The following is a 10,340-nucleotide window of genomic DNA, read 5'->3' on the forward strand; positions in this document are numbered from 1 at the left end:
GATGTTTTTTCTTTTTTTTTTTTTTAATCCAGATGGGATAGGGCAGTGTGCATGGCAATGAAGACTGTCATCTGTGGATCTGTTGGTACGGGTCTAGTGTCGGAATTGTTTCCTTAATGTGCCCCATGACCAGCCCTTGAAGCACTTTACCATGATGGTTGTCGGCGCCACCGTGTGGTAGTCATTAAGGCATGTTACTGTGGTTTTCTTTGGTATTGGGATGATGGTGGTTGTCTTGAAGCAGGTTGGGACTACAGCTTGGCCCCAAGACATGCTGAAAATGTCTGAATACACTTGGCAGTTGATTGGTTTAGGTTCCGAGCATGGAACTGGGAATTATATTGGGCCTTGTGCACGTTCACTTTTAGCAGAGATCTCCTCCACATTTGCAGACCGTGAGAGCACCTGGTCAGTCGCGGAGGGTGCAGTTCTGTTGAGTGGATTTGAACTGAGTGTAAAAAGTGTTGAGCTTGTTGTGCAGGGAGGCATCATGGGCAGGTGCACAGATGTTCTTTCTTTCGTAGTCTATACCGTCCCACGTGTGTTGGGTCATGAGTGCTGAAGTGTTCCTCTAATTTTTGTTTAAGTGTTTTTTGCATGTTTAATACCTTTCTTTAGATTGATCCCGGCTGACTTGAGTTTTGATTTATTGCCTAATTTGAATGTTTCATACCTTGCTTTGATTAGGTTGTGAACCTCTATGGTTTCGGTTTAAAAAAAAGTTCACTTCTTTTGAGTGTTCCACTTCCAGCACGTCTTGATGATGTAGCTAGTGACTAATGCATTTTCCTGTATGTCTGTGTGATCCCTGTGTGGCTGCCATTCTGACTGCTAGTTTTGCTTGCCTGCACAGTTTACTGTATGTGGGGAGGAGAGACTGATGTGAGCAGTGTATAGTACTTCTAGTGCTTCCTTGTCATTTGAGCTGGGGTGGGGAATGTAGATGGTGATTAAATTGTAAATGCCCTCAGCAGATTATTGAAACTCTAGAGTGGCTGAGCAGTGTTTTGTGATGGTAGATGCGTTGTTGCACCACACGTTAATAAAAATGCATATGTCCTCGCCTCTGGTTTTACCGGACTCTGCAGTTCTGTCCATGTGGAAGGCAGAAAACCTGTCTAGGTGCATCGCCTAATTCTGTCAGTCGTTTTGGTGAATACATGAGTCCAGAGTCACAGCTGAAATTGACAACTAGTGTAAAGCTACTGGCTCTTTTATAATTCGGAAACAAGTTTATACAAAATGTTTAAATGCCTTTTCAATTTTGGATGTGGCTCATGTTTGTGACTTTGTGGCCAATTTAAGCTTCCTTAGGTTCAACAGACTAAAAGTGCAAAATGTAACTGTTGGTCTATTTTTCTTGGTAATAGTTGTCTTTCTTGGTGATTCATTGTTTCACTTCACTGGCTGTCTTTCTGGCTTTGAAAGATTTATTTCATGGGTGTGTATCGAAGTAAATCACTGCAATATAAGAGACTTGGCACACCAGCAGACTCCTTGTCATGTCAGCCAGGTTCTGTTGATGGGTGGTGGCACAGGCACTGCACCTGAGCCCTGGACTAGCGGTTATCCTGTTGGCTTGGCTTGAATGAACAAAGTTGGCTGTGGAAATGTCTTGAATGTTTCTAAAACGTGCAGAGGATCAAGTCTAAATCTCCACCTGAGTAACTTGCAGATGTGGTACACTCTAGACTAGGATTGCAGCTAGGGTGCATTGTAAGGATTAAGTTGCCCTAAAACCAAAATGTTTTCATTAAAAGTAAGGTTGTCTGTTTTAGTGCAGAAAGGGGAGGGATGAGTTTCCACCTGTCTGGAAGTGGATGTGCTGTGCTTTGTGAAAAAGGAGGGCTGCTTGAAAACTAATGCTTTTGTTAGAGGACTCTCGTTTTTCTTTTAAACAATTGCAACTGCTACAGTAAGTTTTTTTTTTTTTGGTTTTTTTGTTCCATGTACAAGTTTGATACTGATATAATATACAAAATGGTGTGTAGTTTTGCCCTGAGTATCCTGTACAGCAGTCAAGACAGAGATGTGGCTGTAAAAGTGTGTACTCAGGGAAAGTGGTTGCTGAACCTTTGTTTTCAGAAGAGTTTCTAGTCACTGGGGAATGTGAGGTTTGGTTTTATGAAGGGTTTGATCTGTATGTGTACAGGCTGTAATCTCCCTGCAGGTAGAATGCATGTAGTGGCTCGAAGGTTTAAATCCATTGGTTGTGGCCCATCACTAGGTTGTGAGTTATTTTTGCTTTGGAGTTTCAGTTTTGAATGTTTAAGCTTGAAAACCTTTTCAGTCCAGGCTGCAGTTCTTTGGTACTGAATATGGTCAGTGTTTTCTCGTTCTACTGTGGATCTCAAGGGTATTGGGGCACCTTGAATTGTTCTTTATGTAAAACCAAAATTTTAATTTGGTCTTTAAAAGGCACATGACTGCATCTCTAGGTCTGCGTTAAAGCCCGAATTTCCTTTTACCTGATTGGATGTACGACTGAGAATTTGACTTAATACCAGGGTAATTTTATTAAAAAGAGGGATTTGTTTGACAAATGGATTTGGTCATCCCTGTTTACCTGGGTTTTCGGACAGTAGAATCTAAGCTAGAAGCTTTTAGCTTAATTTTGAGGGAGGAGTTGAGCTGGTCGCTTATGTTTGCAGATGGATGCACCTGGGATCTGAAGTACTTGAATGCTTTGTTTTGTACTGTATGCGAGTTGGTGACAATTAAGATGGAGTTTTGAACTGAATCCAGAGATTCTTTGGATATCTTCTATTGAAAGAGCAGAACTACAAAGAAGCTGATAGTTGTCTTTTTGGTTACTGCCTCTTTTGCTGAACTTGTTTGCTGTGTGATGGAGAGTTTGCAGGAGTCACTGTCTTTTAACACATGGGTACATGACACCATGCTGTTGATGGGGAGCTCAGTGGCTGGCTAAAAGGATACATTTGGTTTGATTAGATGCAAGTATTAAAGTCCTGCGCTTTTAACAATGGAGAGTGAAGAGATGTTTTGCAGGTTATCCTTAAATTTCCAGGATGCCTATGGATCTTGGGGCAGTTGTGAAGCAAGTATCTAGGAGGATTGTGTTCCTGGAGCAGTGGTGAGTTTCACTTGTTTCTCTGTCCAAATCAAATGCATTTTTAATTTTGTCCTTTGTGTGTAAGAAGTGTTTTTGAAGGTTGACAAGCTGCTTTTGGGTTAGGCCTACAGATGCAGCCATTCAAAATGGGTGAGGTATTTCACGGCATACCGCGACACGCCCACTGGGGTATCACGCGGTATCACGTGTGTCACGTGACTAGCTATCCGGCGTCGCCTTGTAAAACCGCCAGGGGGAGCTTAACCTCTCATGTACAGCATTCGAGCCTTTAATTTTGAACTGTGTATTACAGCATGTTAATCATCAGTCATTCAAATGTTGGTATATTTTATGAAAGCAAGATTGCTCAGTTGGACAAAAGTACACAACCTACCTTTATCAGAAATATTTATGCATCAAAGCCTTTACTGAAGATATTACTAATAGTATTAATAATGGATGACTTTGGACAAGCTGTATACTCAAAGTATAATTTCTTTAGCACATTTGTACAAGCACTTGGAATCTGTCCAAGCCATACTTTGTCAGGCATTTTGTTTTACTTCAACGGGCATAAAAACTTACTTGCTTTTAACAGGGCGTTTCATAATTTCTAACTACGAAAATGATTTAAAATGCGACACCTATCATGAAAAGAAAAAAATACACACCAGTATTCCATTTCTCCCTAAACATTGTAAGCTTCGAAGTCTTTAACTAACGTGATACCGGAGTCAACAAGCATACTTTTAGAATTTGATTTAAAGGGAATATAATATGGAATCGCGTATCTCAAGAATTTAATAACGGTATGATTATATCCGTGTACTGCGGGAGGGCTGTTTCGCCTGCCTGCTTATGCGAGCTGTCTTGTAGCCTACTGGTCTAGTTGCGTGACTACCAACTGGCAGGTTGTGTGTTCGAATCCAGCTGGTGCTGGACCTTTCAGTTTTATTTATTAATTTTTAATCGCGTAACAAACATATTACCGTATGCAAACTGTACTGTATACAATATGTATATGTATATTTAATGTCTTAACTGTGCCCGTTTAAGTATTGAATATTCATATCTAATTTTACCACTGAAGGGAAATCTTAACATAAACATACAGTATATGGCTGGTCTCGGTACTTTAAAGAAAAAAATACACACCAGTATTCCATTTCTCCCTAAACATTGTAAGCTTCGAATGAAACCACTAAATAAAGACATAAATATAGAAATCTTAAGATTTGTTTTATTTAATGTTGGTAGCAGGATGAACTGTCAGAGTGTATATTTTGTCGCAAAGTTGCTACAAGATGTTAACAGTGAAAAAGGTATTTAGAAATGAGTTATTTCAAGATGAAAAAGAAAACGTACACGAAACATGGTTTCATTACGACCAGAATCGGTCTTGAGGTATTTTTAACTTGATTTACAGTATTTGAGAGGTATGTCTTAACACCGATACTACAGTGCTTAAGTACTGCTCACGTATATGTTTCTAGGTTTATATTATGCATTTCATACGGTCAAATTACTTTTGAGCAACTAATAAGAAGCGCGAAACGGTATGCGTTTTAGTTTCGTTTTGTGCTGGAACCCGTGGATTGATTAGAGATATCAAGTACATACAAGTCATTTTTTAAATGTTGTAGTTCGTCTTGAAAAAATGTTACGAGTACATCATCTATCAACAATTACACAGGTTCTGTTTCCATATTGCGGATTTTGGTTAGGTACAGTATTATCAAATCCAGTGGCGCTGTGTGTTACTTTACTGAGTCCCAATCTGTGATTGAAACCTGTAAAACCGGTTTAATTCGTCACAGCCAGCACTCTTCAGGTGTGAGGGTCTTCTGCTCAGAATGAAACGCTAAAATGTTTGTGTATATTCTAATGGTAGTGGGGGCAGGGTGTGTGGGAACAGGTTTGTTCTTCACACCTGAAACATTTTCTCTGAAAGGATTTTCTTAGCAGTTTAACCGATCTTGTTACAGTTTACTATTATTAACCATATTAATTTTAAGTGCTTAATGTAAAATCTTGTAAAAATATATTTTCATTGTTCAAATATACATTAAGTCTGACTATCATATAATAAGTTAAATACAAAACTAAAGAAAAAATAGGGTTAAATATAATTCAAAATATTTTGCTAACAATATTAACTGTTTATGAATAATAAAATGTATTAACTAAGGAGTAGGATGGCACAGTTGTTAGTATGTTTTTTGTTTTGTTTCTTTTTCATAAATACAACAGTAGTACCTGATGTCTCAGTGGCTTTCAAAATTAAATTATGCATGCAAACCTGTGAACTAGAAAGATAACTAAGATTTTAATACTAATTAAATGACCGCGGGCACTTCCCACCCCCCCCTACATTCTCAGAGTAGAACAGACTAACCTTCTAATGAAAGACGGTCCACCCCCCACGGACAGGAAAAGTGCCCACAGGCACTTAAACTTAATATGGTCAGTAACGGTAAACAGTAACATGGTAAGAAGGAGCACGTACAAACGTTTTCGAAATAACCACATGTAAGACTCTGATCCTAAAAATGTTTAGGGAGAAAGTGGAATACTGGTGTGTATTTTTTCTTTAAACTACCAATACCAGCCATATACAGTCTGTAACGTAGGGATTTCTATATGTCTTTATTTAGTGTTTACATTAGCGACAAAGGCTAAACTTTTAGCTTCAGTAACGTGTACATATCTCCCCTTTTTATAAAACGACTTGGTTGAAAACTGTTCCAGAGCCACTGTTGTTTCATCAGTGAAAAGTACATCATGAAATGCCTCTCCCTGTTCAATCCACTGGAAAAAAGAAAAGGAGCATAAAGCTTCTGATGGTCATAAACGATATTCATTTAGGAGCAGCATCAGAGGTATGTTTTTAACTGCACTGCATTGGAGAGAATACCATAGTGTGTTTTTTTTTTTTTACTCCCTGGCGGAAACTGGCTTCCAGAAGAATCAGTATGGCTCAGAGATTAAATAAAACTTCACAGACATTAACGAAGAGCATAACGCGTGTACTGTATACACTGCAAGTACAACCCAACTCTCTGCAGGAGTGCTGGCTGTGACGAATTGAACCGGTTTCACGGGTATTTTCAAAGTAGGAGGCGAGATTTCCAGCGAAAGACACCTCCCCCCCCTCCCCCCTCAAAAACCCAGTAAATACAGTACTTACTAGTTAAAGGCTAGGCTCCCGACTACGGCGAAAGGAACCCTTCTTTCATTAGAAGACAATGAACATATTTTAGCCCTGAATGAATTAATAGCAAACATAGTTTACATAAAAGACATTTTTCCAAGAAAGTTTAGCCTTTGTCACTAATGAAACCACTAAATAAAGACATAAATAGAAAAATCTTAAGATTTTTAAAATACATGACTTTGCTAAAATTTATTTGAAAATAAAAACAATTACAACCGCCAGGGGAGAGAGAGAACAGGGGAGGGATGTTGGTTTTGCATAAGGGGCGGGGCTATGGAAAGTAGGTATGTTTGGGAATGTGTAGTTACATGTTCTGGCTGTTTGTGAATTATCGTTGTTGAGTATGGAGTGTTGAGGTATTGATTTTGTGTAATGCTTTATGTTGAAAATTGAGGTGGATTTTGTTTATGATAAACTGGGATGGGGGAAGGTTTGGTTTTGCATAAGGGGCGGGATTATGATAATTGGAGGACTTGCGAGTGTAAAATGGTTTGATTATTTGATTTTGTATTGTGGTTGTTATCTGTTTTTGGTTGGTATTATGTTTATATGGTTGTTTTTGTTGGTTGGTTGTTATTATGGTTATTAATACGATCTATAGTTGAAATCTGAGCCTAAAGAAAAAGCAAGTGATTAGGTTTATGAGCAATCTAATTACTTATTCGTTTAAAAAGCTATATAAAATAAAGTTTATTATTAATTTGCTGGACAGAGCGGTGAACATTATTATGCATAAGACAAAGATAACGATCCTGATCAGTTTAGAAATCTGTGTACGCTGTAAGGTTTTTACTTCTTAAACTTTTAAAATACACGTTTAGAATTGAAAGAAATCCTCTTCCTGGTATAGCAAACCAGCACGTCTTTTTTCTCCAATCAGAGGGGTGTCAGATGGTGTCAGCCAATCACCATTCTGCGTTGGGTAGCAACGGGTGACTGTTCTCAGGCGGAAGATGTAAACAGCTTAATGTTCGTGTTAAATATTTTTTTTTAATTAAAATTCATTCTATACAGCAATCGCATATTTGGGTACCGTTTCATAAAACTTTCATGCTTAAAATGTTTAGGGAGAAATGGAAGACTGGTGTGTATTTTTTCTTTAAACTACCAAGACCAGCCATACACAGTACAGTTTACATACATACAGTAATGTTTTAAATTAATATCGTTTATGACCTTCAGATGTGTTATGCTCCTCTTCTTTTTATGCTCAGCTACTAAAATTTCCCTTTAGTGGTAAAATCCATATAAATATTCAAAACTAAGCGGATTAAAATGTGCACAGTAAAGACATTAAATGATTAAATCTTTGCACTACCAACCAATGCACCACGAGTGCCCCTGTCGGTCATTTTGGCCAGCCAATCACTTGCCCTGCGGTATGCTCCGGTGCCCCGCGGTAGCTTGTGGGTAGGTTACCGTACCGCGGGTTTTTACCGCGCATTTTGAATGGCTGCATCTGTAGCTTTGAGCTCTTGATGTGATGCTTTAATGTGCTAAACATTGAGTCATAGTGGTGGTTTTTTTTCTGGCTTATTTTTCTTCCCTGTTTGGTTGAGCTATCTGTATACTAATGTGCATTTGACTGGCTGTCATTCTGGCTCTGGAAGATGGAATTAGTGCGTTGTATGAGATTTTATTTCACGAGTGCACATGTAACGAATCACTTTAGATACACAGCAGTATGATGGTGACTTGGCACACCAGCTGCTGTCTCCAGTGTTGAATCCTTGCTGGAGATGGCATTGAGGTTCTCTCGATGGGGGTCGGCACAGGAGCTGCTCTCCTCCCTGGAGAGGAGCTGCAGTGGATCCTGTGGCAAGAGCCCTGGACTAGGGGGTTTTCTCCGTAGGGCGTTTTGCTGTTGATTTAGTGCTGGATAGGTGTTGCACTGTATGTGGGGAGTGGAAATGCTGGCTTGACTGTTTCTAAGAAGTGCAGAGGACTTGGTCTAAATCCTTCTCTCCATTTCAGGCTCTGTGCTACCAGATGAGATGAGCAGGATTGTGCTTCAGAGGGAGGATCTTTAATGACCAAATGTGCAGCACAGATGGGGTTGGGCTCTGGGATGTTTGTGAAGATCTGCCAGAGGAGTGGGGTGCAAGTTAAAAGCAGCATCAGAGGATCGAGACGGGTGAGTTTCTTCCCCCTCCTAGGAGGCGTGATGGAGCATTTTGGGTATACTCTGGGTGTATGTTGGTTTGAGGTACATTTGTGCAGACTGCATATTGTTATATAAAGTCCAGTGAGTTTATTGGTTAGACAGCTGTTGGCATGGGAGTTGTGTAGTACATTTAGGAAACTTTTCTTACGGCTTTTGCTCTTTTAATGGACATGAAAGATACTGTTATCGGAGAAATGTAAGAATATGAAACCCTTGCATTTTTAATGATTGAGATTTTGGTTTTGTAACCTATATTAACTGCTTCAATTTCTTGTCTTTTGTGTCAAGCTGAAGACCTAGGTGGACAAGCAAATTGATCTATGTCCTTGGTAAGCAGGCAAGGAAAAAATGGGTTGAGGGAAGGGATAAGTTGTTAACTCTGTTTTGGGATGGAATTTGTGAACTTGTGTAGATGTTGAAATGCTTTAATGCAGATATTGGAGATGGACTTTTCCCCTGTGGTAGGAGCCCTGTACTGTGGATTTTTGCTTTTACACATTTCTGGGTGGTTTTCTGTTGGGTTTGTTCTGGAATTGTGTAGCACTGAACACTGATCATAGAAGTCAAAATGGGTGTTGGGGGTGGGAATGTAGACTGGACTATTTCTGACTAGTGCAGAGGACTGTCTAGTTTTTTTTTTCTTTAGGTTCTCTGCTGTCCGGGGGGCTGACCAGGCCTTTGCTGCTGAGAGAGGACCTTTTAACAGGATGGGAGCCCAGATGCAGCGGACTGAGATCTGTCTGCGAAGATTTGCCAGAAGACTCGTGGGCCCGTTTTTGATTTCAGAAGACAACGGCCACAGAGGAGCATTGAAAATGCTGTACAAGTTCCTAATGACAAGTGAAGAATGAGGGGGAGGCCTTTTGTAGGGTGGAAAGAGGTTCAGGTGGTATATGAACCTATAAATGAATCTCTGCATGCTGGTCTTGTAATGGCTGTTTGACTCTTGGATTGTAACTTTAGCACCTGAGCCACCTGGCAAGGAGGAGACAGTGACTTCCGGTGTGGGAATGGAGAAAGTATATTTTGTTACTTGGTAACCATTTTTGTAAATTATGGGCCATTTGAAAAGCAGAGTATGAGAGTCTAAGGTCAAGCAATGATTTATTTGCATGGGTGCACACATGTACATAAATCTTGCATTGGCTTTAGAGTAAAACTGAATTGAGCCCCTAAAGTAGAAATGAATAAAAGGAGTAGTTATGCTATCCACTCGTTTGGGGAAAAGAGGCATTGGTTTAGCCGAGTTGCTCTTTTTTCATACCTGCACAGAAAGCACTTTTGTCATGGGGGGGATTGTGTTCTGTTTTGTGGATTTGTAAGTACTTTGCTAGACAATGTTCTCCTGCATTGAATGTATTGAATGTATTTTTGTTTGTATGGCATCATAATAAAACTTACTAAATGTACCAAATCTGTTCTTGTTTCTTGCATGTTGATTGTGGCTGTACAAGGTGCTGTTCATTATATTGAATACACACTGGCACTGGATCTGCTTTTCCCTGCATTGCTGTGCCATGACATTTTACACCCTAAATGAGTTTTTGGTTTCAGTTTTTTACTACTCGGGGATTTAGGTTACACTGCGTACATTTGGTGTAGGTAGTGGATGTTTTATGGTTCCAAGTATTGGTTTACTTTCACATAATTAAACTCCAGTTTTTTGAGAATCTAGGTGAGTTTTAAAGTATATATTTAGGCATTGATGGTGTAAAGCACAGAACTGAAATACTGCTTTGGGTTTATGAAGAGTTTTAAATTTGCCACTGGGTGTTTTTTTTTATTAGTTGTGTAAATATGCATATATATATGGTGGTGTCCAGTGTGAAGGAAGAGTCCTTGTGAAGGGTGACCTCTTAGCTTCCAGCTCATGAGCCCCAGTTGGATGG

At 39.5% G+C, this 10,340-nt stretch overlaps 1 long non-coding RNA gene across 1 annotated transcript; it reads left to right on the forward strand.

Annotated features, from left to right (window-relative positions):
• The first annotated feature begins 2,556 nt into the window (after positions 1-2,556).
• On the forward strand, positions 2,557-9,806 carry LOC138223310 (uncharacterized). The gene is made up of 4 exons (XR_011181736.1): positions 2,557-3,094; positions 8,262-8,421; positions 8,740-8,780; positions 9,098-9,806. It is a non-coding gene; the product is annotated as an uncharacterized lncRNA (long non-coding RNA).
• Positions 9,807-10,340: the final 534 nt, after the last annotated feature.

This window comes from Lepisosteus oculatus, chromosome 16, assembly GCF_040954835.1.
Source record: "Lepisosteus oculatus isolate fLepOcu1 chromosome 16, fLepOcu1.hap2, whole genome shotgun sequence".
Classification (NCBI taxonomy): domain Eukaryota; kingdom Metazoa; phylum Chordata; class Actinopteri; order Semionotiformes; family Lepisosteidae; genus Lepisosteus; species Lepisosteus oculatus.